The following is a 14,082-nucleotide window of genomic DNA, read 5'->3' on the forward strand; positions in this document are numbered from 1 at the left end:
TGTGATAGGAGCTGCTTTGCAGTAGCGAGTAAAACAGATGTGGTAACTGCTTACAAGACGGCTTACAGAACAGTCAACAAGGAATCAGGTAAGGAAATAGTTCCAAGTTATGATAAGGAGGAATATGATCAGAAAGTTATGGAGGACGTGAACAGAAAGAGCGTAACAGAGGTGCCCTAATCTAGAGGAGGAAGGAAATGAAAGAGAGCCCTCTCTTAGTAACTGATATTTAAACTGTGAGCTAAGAAGCAATGAACACCAGTCAGAATTTGTAATGTGTGTGCCTCTGTGTGTGCGTGCGTGCACGCACGCACACACACAAGCACGTTTTGTGTGTTTGGGGGTAAAGGCTGAAGGGAGCTACCAGGCAAAGGAACAGAAGAAGCCCTAAGGTAGGAAGGAGGTCAACAAAACCACAGACATAAAAAAAAGCCTACTAAGTGCTCATTCCCAAAAGCATGGGAGGAGATGATGCTGGAGGGATAGATAGGCAGTGTTTAAATCCTACGTGGCTCTCTAGGTAATACTGAATAGTTCTGAATGTGGCAGAAAGCTATCGAAATGCTTGAAGGAGAGGAGTACTAAATTTAACTAAATTAAAAAAAAAAAAAAGAAAGAAAGAAAAATACTGCCCTGCCTGCTGTGCAGAGAATGATTTGGGGAAAGAAGAAAGAAAGGAGACAGGGAAGCCAGCGCAGTTGTCCCAGGAGAGAAGGTAGTGACCTGGAGTAGGATGATGTGAGTGGATGTGGAGGGAAGTGGGCCAATTGGAGAAATATTTCAGAGTTAGAATCAAAAGGACACGAGAAGTGAGTCGCACTAGTTCCCAAAATAAGATTTTCTGAAGTACTGCAATGATCCCAAGAATTCTTTCTCCTATTAAAAATAGTATACTGTCAGGTTTATTTATCAGAAATACAATCAAAGTGCTTTTTGAATTACAGAGCTCATCTTTTAACATTTGAAAGGCATTGAAAGTCAAGAGATTTAGAAAAACAAATGGGACAAATTTGTTCTGTTTTAGAACACAGAAAATTTATAGTCTGAGTTCTAAAGGCACCTAAGAGAGTGCTATGGAATTCTTGTAACATATATAATCTATTTCTTAAAATGTCAATATGTCTGCAATAAGGAACATGCATACCTTCTGAATTATTTTATCCTACTTAATAAAACAGTCATTTTTTCTCACTTTTTTGCAAGGCAGCTTCTTGCACAGTAAAGATTCTACAAATATTTACATTCCAAGTAGCAGAGCTGTTTGAGATGCAATAAAGTTCTGCCGGCACTTCTATTACAAAGCCTTATTTCTTGTTTACAACATGCACATAAAAAGGGGGGAAATAAAACCATACTATGGATTGAAACTTGGCATACAAAGTTTCAACAAAAAAGTACACTTCTAGTGAAGCAAGTTTTCAAAAAGAATGTTCCATAGTGTTTAGGAGATAGACTATGCCGTGGTGGGGAAGGGGAGTGGGGGGGGAGGAGGACACTTGGGGGTGTCCTTCACAAAAACCATTTAGCACACGTGATCCAATTCTGAATTTTTTATACAAATTAGATCTGAGACTAAGATCTGTAACCCATCAACTTTAAAGCAATGTTCTATCTTAAAATGCTCTGTGGCTCCAACAAGCTAATTACTGCCAAATATCTTTGCAAACAGGGTATTATCGAATGCATTATTATCAAGCATAAGAAAGGAAGTAGTCCACCAGCATTAAGTGATTAATAAATGCTTATTAAAACCATGGCAGCACTTCAGAGATGCCCACCTTCAAAGAGACAAAGTAACTCCCTAAGATCAGAAGCCTTATTAAAGATGGACTGGTGGTGATCATTAAATCAGAGATGGCAAGCAAACATGCACAGCATCAATAAATCCTCCTGCCATCTGAATATCTCCCAATGCATAAAACTAACACTATTTTACTGCTAACAACTTACTAACTGGTGACTGGAAAACACCGAACACTGAACCAGTCATACGATTCTCTGGTGGCATTGCAACAATATAGTGAACTATATATAGATCTGGCAGTTTGAAAGGGGCAATTATACTTATATACTATTTCAGCACAAAACATATTAAGAGTCAATGAGAACTTCAAGTTGGACACTTAAATTACGTAGTTAAAACAAAGCCGGAAGATGTGTACTGAATGCATGAGAAGGAGTTAGGAACTTACAAAAGAGAAAGACATATTTTGCCAGCAGAGCGAAGAGGCTATTAGTTTGTAATAACTAGGCATATATGAAATGTGACAGTGATAAAATTGAACATAAATCAGCAACGGAAAGGCTGCAGCTTGTTGTCCGCAGCTAATCTTTTGCTCCAGTTGAAACTGCTCAGCACTTTGGTCCTATTAAATGTTCTGTTGCCATTTTAAGGAACACTTGGGCTACTTGGTTGTGTTGTGAAGGATATTTAAAACTTAAGAGTTCTCCTGGAGAAATGAACTAATGCCTTCATGTCTTCAGGCTGACATTAATGACATCCAGACAGCAAGCAGGACGTGGGGCTGAATGTTATTGTCTGAGGCAGCCACTGCCTGAATCTATTCCCCTGCAGATCAATTAGCCATTCAGTGCCTCCGATATCCCATCTTTAGATAGGAGGGCCACACATATGTATTCAACCTCACCTTTCATGTAAAAAAAAAAAAAAAAAGTGCAGCAATTTGCTCTATGTCCCTGGTGGATATGGATCCTTTCCAGGGTCCTCAAACCACATGTTGACTCTCACCTGACTTCAAGCAAGCATTCAAAGATCTGCAATTCCTGAAGCCACTATTTTTAGAATTGGCACAGTCTTTCCATTTAGGAGGCTGAACCCAATCAGACTTCTTTTATGAACAACATTTACAAGAACCTGTCTTACTGTAATCAGAAACTGGCACGTATTAGGCATTTTGCTAACAATGCTCAAATGGGTATGAATATTAACCGGCAGACAACTTCCTCCCTAGTACCATGACTCACAAAGGGTTAAAACCACAGACACAGATACCAGGTTATAGCAGCCGAAGTCCTATGACTGTTAGTAAACACAGCTAACAAGGCAAAAGTAACACATTTGACTTCAATATTGAGAGGCGATAGCTCTTTCAAAGGCAATTACTCCTGCTTTCAATCTCTGAAGGGCTCTGAATCATTGTTCTGATTAATTCCTGTTTTTAATCTATTAACAGATCAGGATTCTTTTTCAGCTGGTGTGATATTCATCTCTGTGGGGGCAGACAGAAACCACAGCACGTACAGTCTTCCTACTTTTTTTTTTTTTCCAGTTATTCTTGCTTAATCATTTTTAAATTATTTCTGGATTTACCTACTCACTGTATGAGCTGGGGTTTCTGACCGCCCTCCTGCACATGACACAACTCCTGTCTGTTGCTTTCTCTAGCTCTGTTTCCCCACATCTTGGTTTGAGATGAACAGACTTTCCACCCCTTTCCCAGAGCTCTGTCTGTTCCCCTCCCTTCGGCTCAGAACGGAGATTTGCTCTCCTCCCCATAGCGGTCACCGTTCGTTATTAAATCATTCCTCTGGGCGCATCTCCGTGTTGTAAATCAATACGCAAATGCAATACAGGAAAGGACACAAGGACTGGCGAGCCGTGCGGAGCTCTGCACAAGCAGAGCCCAGAAGCTGTGCATTTCAAACAAACCAAAAAAAAGAAAAAAAAAAAAATTCCCCAAGGTGCTGTGATTTGGAGTGCCCAGTTGTCACTTCCTGGTTTTCTGATCTCGACCTCTCGACATTCTGGTACCTGCTTGGTTAGCCTTGCAGAGCTCCTTAGAGAACGGAGAAGCAGCCAAGAACAGGGGCCGATCTCAATTAAACTGGATCACAGCCCATCAGAGAAAACCTGGCAAATAAACGCAACGGGGCATTCCATCCAAGACTGCAGATTTGAAAGTGGAAAGAAAATGCAGCTCGGAAAACTTGATCGCTAATGGAAGCATTCTCCACCCTGGCATCCTTTGAGCTGGAAGCCAGGAAGGGGGTTTCTGGCAAAAAATTATCTCATTTCCACCCTCTGCACCATGGACCTGGGGATTCTTCCTCTGCACCCTTACAGTGAACAACTTTTTTTTTTTTTTCTCCCAACTTTCCCTGGCCAAATCCGCTGAGCTAAGGACAAGCCAGGGGAACCCACCTCGCATTACCCCACGCTCGTGCCGAGGATGCGGAGTCTTCCCATCAGGAAACCAATCCTCTCCCGAGAAGGAGAAAAATAATCTCCCCCAAGCAAAACAGCCAGGAGAGGCAGCTTTTATTCTCAACCCGTCGAGCGTATTTCCCCGCAAACAAACTTTGGGGCTGAGGAGCCGTGAAGCCAGTGCGGAAAGTTTGCCCCAGCAGATGGCTCATCCCAGTACCCGGACCGGCGAGAGGAGCCGGGCATGCCCAACCTACCTGGTCCCGGCAGCTAGCTCACCAGGTGCCAGCTCCGCCGGCCGGTCAGCCGCCGATCGCCGGGGCTCGATGGGCAGCCGTGCGCGCCCGCGCGAGACGCTGCCGCCGCAGCCCCCCGGTCCGCGCCGTTCCCGGCCGAGCCCGCGGCGCCCGCCGCCAGTCTGCTGTGGCCGCTGCTGGCGCCAAGCGAGCGCTGTCTGCGCTTCCTCCGCTCCGGCGCGGGCACGGGAGGGAGGGGAGAGGGGCGGGAGGGAGGGGCGGGGAGCGCGGCGGAGCAGCCAACGGGGTCCCGCGCCTCGCGCCGCCCGCGTGCCCCCCCACCAACCCGCGCTTCCGCGCCCCTGCGCCCGGCAAGACCCCGCGTCGCCCTGCGCTCAGGCAGCGCGCGCCCACGTGCGTTCGGCCTCCGCAGGGCCCTGGGCGCGGCTCCAGAGGGGGCGGCGGTCAGCGTGTCACCGCTGGGTGGCCTTGTGCGCGCACAGTCGGGCCCCGGGGAGCACGGGTTAAAGGTAGGAGTTCCACTTATAGGAAAGCTTTCTACAGCTGCTCTCCCACAAGTGCGCAAAGATGGGCAATTTTAATATTAAAGCCTATATTTATTAAGGGCCCGCTACGTACCAGGTAGCGGATTGCGCAATTTAAGTGAATTAGTTCTTGGTTGTCCCCAGAGCACCCCTGGGTCTATTATTACTCCCTGATTTAGTGATGAGGAAATTAACTTGCCTAAGGCTGAAATGAGTAAGTTATGAGAATAATCACTAATTTTTTTGTCTTTTTACAAGGACCCTATGAGATAGATCTTATCGCCTTTATTGTCTTAAATACATACAGACAGTGTTTGGTTGGACAACCTAGGCTTGAATGAAAGCCTGTTAAAGTCCTAAACCCGTGGTTTCAACAGCTAGGCTAGACTTACTTCCCATACCTGTGCAAAGGTTGTTCAGTGCAGCTTTACTTCTAATTGAAAAAACAGCCTACCTGTCTGTCCATCATTAAAAGAACAGCTAATTAAAGTATAGTGGAGCCATAGGATGGAATATAATGCAGCCACCTACAGAGAGGGAAGTACATCTACTAGTATTGGCATGAAATGACCTTCAAGAGGTATTACTAGGAGGAAGAAGTTTCAGGAAAAGTATTTTCAGTTTTTTGCTTATATACACGTGCGGATGCATATTTATGCATTCACCATTGCTAGAAGGATGACCCAGGATACTGTTAACAATAGTCCTTGTGAATAAAATTGAAATTGGGGCTGAATTTTATAATTCTTTGACGTTGTTTTTAAAATGTAGCATAAATTTACTTTATAGAAAAAAAAAATCTACTCCTGTTTGCTTAATTAGACTTAAACAAGGGTTTCCAGCCCTGTCCCCTCTTCTCTCCTTTCCTCTCTCTGATTCCTACTGTCAGAGGGACACAACCACTCATCAAGGGCAGCAGCCAGGGCCAAAAAGACCTGAGAGGGGTTTTAAGGGAAATAGTCGTTTGGCTGCTCGTTCTCATTTTTGCTCATTTCTCCCAGGAATAAATGCTCCTGTTTAGTCCCCTGCAATTCAGAATGGAATTTGAACTTTTGGAAAACTCTCCTTCAGGGGGCTTAAAAGATAACAGGTAGAAAACCCAGGTCAGTAAGATGCAGAGCCCTGCTGCCTACACTGAAGCCCGCATGGAGGGCCCCAGTCCTTCTTGCTGGCGGAAAGAAACTGCTTCAAAGGGTCCAGTGCGGTGGGGTTTCCCCCAGAACTATTTCGGCAGTGATGTCTCCTTTCCCCTTGAGCACACAGCAGTGTCCTGGGATACACTGGGTAACTTTGTCTGATCTTGGCCACTTTTATCCTATTTCTCACTTTATCAGGAAAACTGTTCTTCCCTGTCAAAGTAATGGCTGGATTAAAAAAAAAAAAAAAAAAGATGGGATTATTTATGTTTCAAAAGAGGGGAGGCAAGGATAGATGGAGCTCACTACTATAAATAAAAATAATGTGCTTTTTCCTGTGAGAATTAAATTGCTGTAAATTTGGGCTCCTTAAGGTCTCTGTACTTAGCAAAAGAAAAAAATAGAATAGGTACGGAACTGTGGTTTATGGTCGTTTCAGTTGTTATTGGTTACTGTAAATAATCTTTTTGCTTGCAATCTGGGAACATGTTGGCAAAGCCCCTGAGTGTGACAAAATGTTTTATTGGGTAGAACTGGTGTATTCTGGAAGGAACTGAGAAAACTTTCCATGCAAATTATGCTCATGCCTTGCACCTAGCAGGTGCAATTACTGCCAGGCCCACATCCATCACAGGAGTGCCTCTTCTCTGAATATTTTCAAGTCGATGTCTCATAATGCATTATCCTTCTAATACATACATAAACATAGACCCTATGTAATGGGAAGGGAAAGAGCATTTTTATCAAGGAGGAGGAGCTGTCCCCAGGCAGCAAAATGACGGGAAAAAGATAGGAGAGAAGTTGCTTTAAATTAGAGGGAGAGAAATCTAAACCTGAACCCCCCACTGCCGGCTCCAAATAATTAGTCATTTCCAAGCTCAGATTACATTCGTTGCCTGTGCTGGTGAAAGCTGATTAGCGCTGGAAAGGAATTTAGTGAAATTTCGAATCTATGGTCGCAGCAGAAGGGAGGACATCCTAAATTTGCAGCAGTAATGATGACCATTTCGTGTGAGCCACAGTTTCATAGTCAGAAGAGGTAAGAGGTGTATAAATACATGTATATAAGGAGATATGCATCATTTTATTTCCTCCCTTTGCTCAAAATGTAAAGCATAACGTGAGTCAACTGAAGACCTGATATTTACCAAAAGTTGATACACAAGAGCAGGTTTAAATAAAATTTCCATCCAATTTCTGGGCCGGAAGCCCAGGAAATTAAAAAAAAGAAAAATTAAAGGCACATGTGGGTCTTCTCAGTGTGAATGCCGGATGGAGTTTTTATTGAATTTGGCCTCAACTGATTGTAGCATTATAAGCAATTCTGCAGTTAAGTTCCAGCAGCCATTTAGATGGCAAATCCTTTTTTTAGGGTATTATAACTAAGAATAATAACTTCCTTTTTATATGGCACATTTTATAACAAAGCACTTTAAAGTGTGAGATCATCTTCCCATTATTAAGATACCCCATCTGTGTTGGAATATAGAAGCTATTTCATGCCACTGACACCACATAACAGTTATTTGTTTGCCTGTTTCTTGTGTAGCAGAAGGAAATGAAGAAAAATATCTACTAAACCCACAGACTGACATTCTTCGGTAAAAGTATAAATTGGAATATAGCCAAGTTACTAAGTTAAACATACCCATTTCTATAAAAAGAGGTGAGGAGTCTTTTAGTTTCCATGGGTGGAAAGATAAGTCCTGTGGACTTTGCCATGTTACTGTCCCCAAGTACATATCTAGATGTAAAGATTATATTATTGAGTATACAGAATTGTCGTCTCTAGTGCTGGTGTGGGTGGTTCTGAGAGGTTCCTTGAGTCAGGCTAAAGAGCAGTAGTAAGTTTTCAGCATCCAAACGGGAGTAAAAATTAAGGTTGTTACAGTAACTGGATAACAGGCAAAAAATCTTCCATGAAACTTTCACCTTAAATGTTTGTCCATTGAATACCCTTATTCAAGCAAGTTCTCCATTTTTCTGGTAAGAGGGTCAAACTGGAGGATTCTGGAAACATGAATGCATGTAAAATGCTTAGCACTGTGCCTGGAACTTAGCTCTGGGTGTTAATCAAATATAACTAATTAAAGTGTCTACTCACTTGTTTTCTCCTCTAAAGGTGATTGCCAAACTTTCTGTCTGTAATAGCTCTGCTGTCATTCTCTTTATGTCACAGAACATATCCCTATGTGACCCTATTTTTTACATGTTTTTTGTTGCCAGAATCCCTCACTAGAATGCAAGCTGCATGAAAGTGTGGTCTTTTGTTTGTTTGTTTACTGTGGCGTTCACAGCCCTCAGCACATATCTGACCCACACATGATTCAGATTCCGTAAATGTTCGTTTAATGATTGAAAGAGTTTCCAGTGTGCCAGGCACTGTACTCATTGCTTATACCCAGTGCTTTGCAACCCTTAAAACAACCCCAGGAGGGAACTAACTATTGTTTTACTGTCTTTTACAGATGAAGGAACTAAGACACAGAAAAGTGAACTCATGTATTTGGAAGCTCTCTGTTTGAAGATTACACAAGCTGTAAGTAGCAAGGCTTGGCCTCGAATTGTGGGGTCCAGTGCCAGACTCTCTGCTTTCTGTGCATCCCTGTGAGTTTAAGTGGATTTTGCTACCCATCCAGTCCAACACTTGTAAAATTTTAATGTGCCTGCAACTGGGAATCTGGTTAAAATGCAGATTCTGATTTAGCAGGTCTGGGGTGAGGCCTGAGACTCTGCATTTCTACCAAGCTCCCAAACGATGCATGGAGCTGCTGGTCCAGAGACCAGACTTCGAAGAGCTAGGTTTTCATGTTACCATATAATCCAGTTGGCACATCCCAAATTTTAGGGATGGAAATTAATGGAAGTTAAAAAACAATATTGGAATTGCTTAAATAGTTATGAAATCATAGAGTTTGACTTAGAATTATTTCTTCTAGGTTTACAGTGACTAGTCCAAAGTAAAATCTCAACGAATATTAATTTCCTATACAGAAGAAGAAACTGAGGCACAGAAAGATTATGTAACTTTTCCCAGTTCACTGGTGGCAGAGCTGAGATAGTGACCACCTGATACCTGTGCTCTTTTTGATCAGAAAGCACTGACGCCTCTTGATCAGTTTTTTAACAGTAGATTTCATGGAAATTTGAAATGGCAACAGACTGACAAGGTTAAGAGAGTTGGTAAAGAGGGTGTGCACAGATGTACTTAGCGGTTGCACTTTGGTAGGGATGAGGTGGTTGCACCCTGAGGAAGAAATGAGGGCACCTGAAGTTCAGAGCTCCTGAATTGAAAACCTATTACACAACAGCTGAAGAACGCTACATATAAGAGCCCTTCCCCCTAATGTATGTTACTATACACAAGCAATGTAAGTTTCCCATTTAGTAACTCTATTTATGGGGGGTATTTTCCCAATATTAATGGGAATAACACTGTCTTTCCTATTTAAATATGATCATGTTTTGAAAAAGAGGTTATGTACATATGTCACTTCATTGAAAATACGGGCTTTTGCACAAAGTAACTTGCCTTTCATTAAATTACCTCATCATTTTTTTTACTGTGGGTTTTAATAAGTATTTTATTGGTTTGTCTGTCTAAAATGTTTTCCCCAAGACTGCCAATATTTCTTGGAATAAAAATGAAAATTTTTTTTCATATGCTGAAATGCAGAAAAACATCCTTTACGTATTTATATTTTCATTCTGCTCATACTGTTATTATGATGCAAATTTTTTGACAGTAATAAATATATTGATGTTAAAACTGGGCTTCTGCTCTATGTGTATCTTTGAAATGCTTATATATCTAAAAAATCTTAGCTGATATGGTGAGACAAAGGGAGTTTTTCTAAACTTAAGGTGAAATAAAGTTCTTCACAGGGGAGTTTGAGAATGAAAAACAAAAACTGTTTCTTTATGAATAGAGGATGACTGTTATTAGCCGGATAAGTATCTTGGATGAGGGGATAAAGAATGAAAACAAAGATTGTTTTAGTCAGCTCTGCCTCCTAGAACAAATTACCATAGAGTGGCTGGCCTACACCACAAACATTTATTTCTCATACTTCTGGAGGCTGGAAATCCAAGATGAGGGTGCCAACATGGTTGGGTTCTGGTGAAAGCCCTCTTACTGGTTTGTAGATGGTGGCTTCTTTTTGTATCCTCACATGGCAGAGAGCAGACAGAGAGAAAGAGGTGGGGGAGGAGAGAGAGAGTGTGTTTTCTGGTCTCTTCTTATAAGGGCACAAATCCCATTCATGAGTGCTCCACCCTCATGATCTAAGTACTTCCCAAAGGCTCTACCTTTAAATATTGTCAAGTTTTTAATATAATAGCCAGTTATTTTACCAGCAAAAGTGCGTTTATGCGGAAATAGAGCAATTGCAGTTCGGGATACCCAGACTATGGTGGATCATAGGCAAATCCAGGGAACAAGGAAGGGGAACCTGCTTTAATAAGGAATTGTTTTTTGTGGGGGGGGGAGGTGGTTTGGAAGGGGCTGTAATAACCAAAGAGTCCGCTGGAGGAAGCTGGGAGTACAAAGTATGGAGGCTTCTCATTGGTTGAGCTGCTACAGTCTGATGGGCTGGGCTGTCTAAGGGCAGAGTTACATTTTCTCCTCCCTGCTAGACAGTAAAGTAGGCAACCCCTTCCTCCCTGAGATGTAGGCATGTGTCTTTTCCTATTTGTAGTAAATGACCACGCATGGCAGGCATGAGAGCTCCCCCTACAAACCTTCACAGACTCCAATTTCAGCTGAGGTTTCTTTAATTCATTCCACAGTACTGTCACATTGGGGGTTAGGATTTCAACATATGAATTTTGGGGGGACACAAACATTCAGTCCATAACAACGACACAAAGTAAGTTGAGGTAAATCTATGCTAGGTAGAAACCATTGTACAGAAGACCAAGAGACAAGAAAGAACAAGTTTGTGTTGATTTAGTTGCTATCATCAGCTCCTAATGAGCTTACAAGGTAGTATGGTGAATAGTATTTTGACAACATTTATAGGCATCTGTATGAAGTGGGTCTTTTAGGCTCTGAGGAAAGAAATGTAAGAAATTGTTTTACATTTCAGCCAGTTTACCCCAGTGAAGTGCTTTTTCTTTAATAACTTAATGTAACATTAAGTTTTCTATTTCCACTATTTACTAATAATTGGGCAGTGTCTTAGGGAAGGAATAATTTCCACACCTAGTCACAACTGGCCAAAACGCAAGGAAACCTTTCCTTCCTCCAGAGTTTGGAGGAAAAGCAGCTGATTTCTAAGGTTCTGATGACCACTTTTGGACCTCTCACAGGGCCCAACACACAACATGCATTAAAATGTTCACTTGAATGAACATGTGTCAAGTGGTAAATTTCTAAAATTCTTTTTGATTACATGCCATTTATTTTGATCACCTACTTTCAATTTTTTTTTCATTTTTGTCAATATGATTAAAGGAAAAGAGATTTTTCTCACTGAAATGCACACCCTTCATTATGCTAAAATATCCTTTCGAGAAACTGACAACTAGAATCCTTTATTCTAGTGGTTCTGACACTTTTGGCTCATGTTAGAATCACTTGGGGGAGTTAAAAAAATCTGGGTGCCCTGGTTTTACCTCTTCCTGATTAGTTCGGAATCTCTGGGATGCAATACCCAGGTATCAGTATTTTTTAACTGCCCATGTAATTCTAGTATGCAGATAAGTTTGAGAAGCATTGTGGGTTGAAATGTGTTCCCTCAAAAGAGATGTGAAGTCCTATCCTCAGGTACCTGTGAATGTGACTTTATTTGGAAATCAGTTTTTTGTAGATGGAATTAGTTAAATTAAGGGAAGGTTTTACAGAATTGGAGGGCCCTAATCCAATGACTGGTGTCCTTTTATAAGGAGGGGAATTTGGACATACGGAGAGAGGAGAACGCCCTGAAAAGACACAGAGAGAGGCACAGAGGGAAGACAGCCATGCGAGGTGGAGGCTGAGGCTGGCATTGTACAGCTGTAAGCCAAGAAACACCAAGGATTTCCAGAAATCTCAAGAAGCCAGAAGAGAAGCGTGGAACAGTTGCTCCCTCTGAGCCGCCAAGAAGGAACCCATCCTGTTGATACCTTGATTTTGCACAGCTGGGCTCCAGGACTGTGAGAGAGTAAATTTTTATTGTTTTAAGCTACTGAGGGGGACTTCCCTGGTGGCGCAGTCGTTAAGAATCTGCCTGCCAATGCAGGGGGCACGGGTTCGAGGCCTGGTCCAGAAAGATCCCGCATGCTGGGGAGTAACTAAGCCCGTGGGCCACAACTACTGAGCCTATGCTCTAGAGCCCGCGAGCCACAACTACTGAGCCCACACACCTAGAGCCCATGCTCCACAACAAGAGAAGCCACCGCAATGAGAAGCCCACCCACCACAATGAAGAGTAGCCCCCGCTTGCTGCAACTGGAGAAAGCCCGCGTGCAGCAACAAAGACCCAACACAGCCAAAAATAAATAAATTTATTAAAAAAAAATTGCTACTGAGGTTATAATAATTTGTTACTGCAGCCCTAGCAAATGAATACAGCGCTTCTTAGTGGATCCAAAGAGTAGGCTGGCCAGCAGTTTGTAATTCCTCCTTTTCATCTCATTTAGTCAACTAGCTGAATTGGTGGGTGGGTTCTAAATTAATAGCCATTTTCACTGACAGTGCCAGAGCGAATATTCTGCCTCCTTCCATTCCTCCCTCTGCCCCACCTCGGTCATTAAGCCAGGAAGAAAAATTCAAAGCACTTATTTGGATGAAACATTTCTTTGGGTCATTATAGTTTTAAGGATTAGACTTTGCCACTTGTTAGTCCAAGCATTTGTTTGCTTACATTCTTTCTATCATGGTCCATAAAATACTGAGTCACAATACTCCAGTATTTTCTCTTTTAGCCAAGTTCAATTGCTGCAGGATTCAGTCACTATAATCAAAACATTTTAATACTTGAAAACAATGAAAGGAAGAGGTGACTTTCTTTTTCTTCACTCTTTCTGTCAAGGTGATAAGTTCCCAACTATATTTTCCCATAAAACAATCTCTGCCAATTGTTTCTTCAGTATTTATGAAATGTTCCTACACTACAAACTATTTTAAAAATGAGATTCAAAGAGACTTTAGGTGACTCTTAATCATTTTCAAACTATTATCACAATTATCACAATCGCTGGGAAGACAAGTATAGGCATGATTTGCACATGGATGAAAACAACCTAGTAATCAAAAGCTGAGGAAGCAGCCCTCTTCCCAGTGAGCCATTTTAGATGATAAAATAAGTAACTGCAGCGTGACTGTCCAGTTAACGACGATATTCTGGTTATAGCATGAATGTGTGTGAAACTTCAAAGCAGGTCTAGAAGTTTATAAATTATAATCCCCAATATGACTGTTGTGTATCTGACACCCCAGCTAACACAAATTAGACCCACAAATGCAGATGTGCAATTACGAAAGCATCGGGAAGGTTATCAAGTGAGATGTTTTTTGACAGTTAAAATCACAAAACAGAGGTAACCTAACAATTAAGGGTTAGTGAGTCACATGAATAGAAATACCACTGGTGGAGAGAGAGGGCTTCTTACTTCTGTTAGCAAAGATTGCTAGTTTCTAGAAATAACCATTACTGATATTTTGGCTAGTCCTATTTTGACCACTAGGCAAATTTCTTTGGGGCTATTTCTGGCTTTTACATCCTCAGGATTCTTAGCAGGGAAAACACGCATAATAAAAGGAAGGTGGTGGATTACAATAATACTACCCAGATGATTGGAGAGGAAAGATCTCTCCCCCTATGGACAGCCAGTGTATTTTATACATAACTAAAGATGGGCGACATAATTTGTGGCATAATTTCAGTGTGAAATGAAAATGCGGGACCCCTTGTTCGAAACACAGGAAAAAAGTGTTGTCTATAAATGTAGCTTTTTTCTTTTTCCCACAGTTGATCTCTCTTGAGTTGTCGTGATGTTCTTTATTTTCTGTTTAATGT

The 14,082-nt window shown here is 41.8% G+C and overlaps 1 protein-coding gene and 1 long non-coding RNA gene across 2 annotated transcripts in view; one reads left to right on the plus strand and one right to left on the minus strand.

Moving 5' to 3' along the window:
- Positions 1 to 4,455, minus strand: part of CNTN3 (contactin 3) — a 331,266-nt gene extending 326,811 nt beyond the window's left edge. Inside the window, 1 exon segment of the mRNA XM_036867699.1 lies at positions 4,423 to 4,455. The gene's annotated coding sequence lies outside the window, so the exon portion shown is untranslated.
- LOC118903044 lies at positions 15 to 12,248 on the plus strand. The gene is made up of 3 exons (XR_005021700.1): positions 15 to 88; positions 8,551 to 8,621; positions 11,969 to 12,248. It is a non-coding gene; the product is annotated as an uncharacterized LOC118903044 (long non-coding RNA).
- Positions 12,249 to 14,082: the final 1,834 nt, after the last annotated feature.

Source organism: Balaenoptera musculus, chromosome 11 (genome assembly GCF_009873245.2).
Source record: "Balaenoptera musculus isolate JJ_BM4_2016_0621 chromosome 11, mBalMus1.pri.v3, whole genome shotgun sequence".
Lineage (NCBI taxonomy): Eukaryota > Metazoa > Chordata > Mammalia > Artiodactyla > Balaenopteridae > Balaenoptera > Balaenoptera musculus.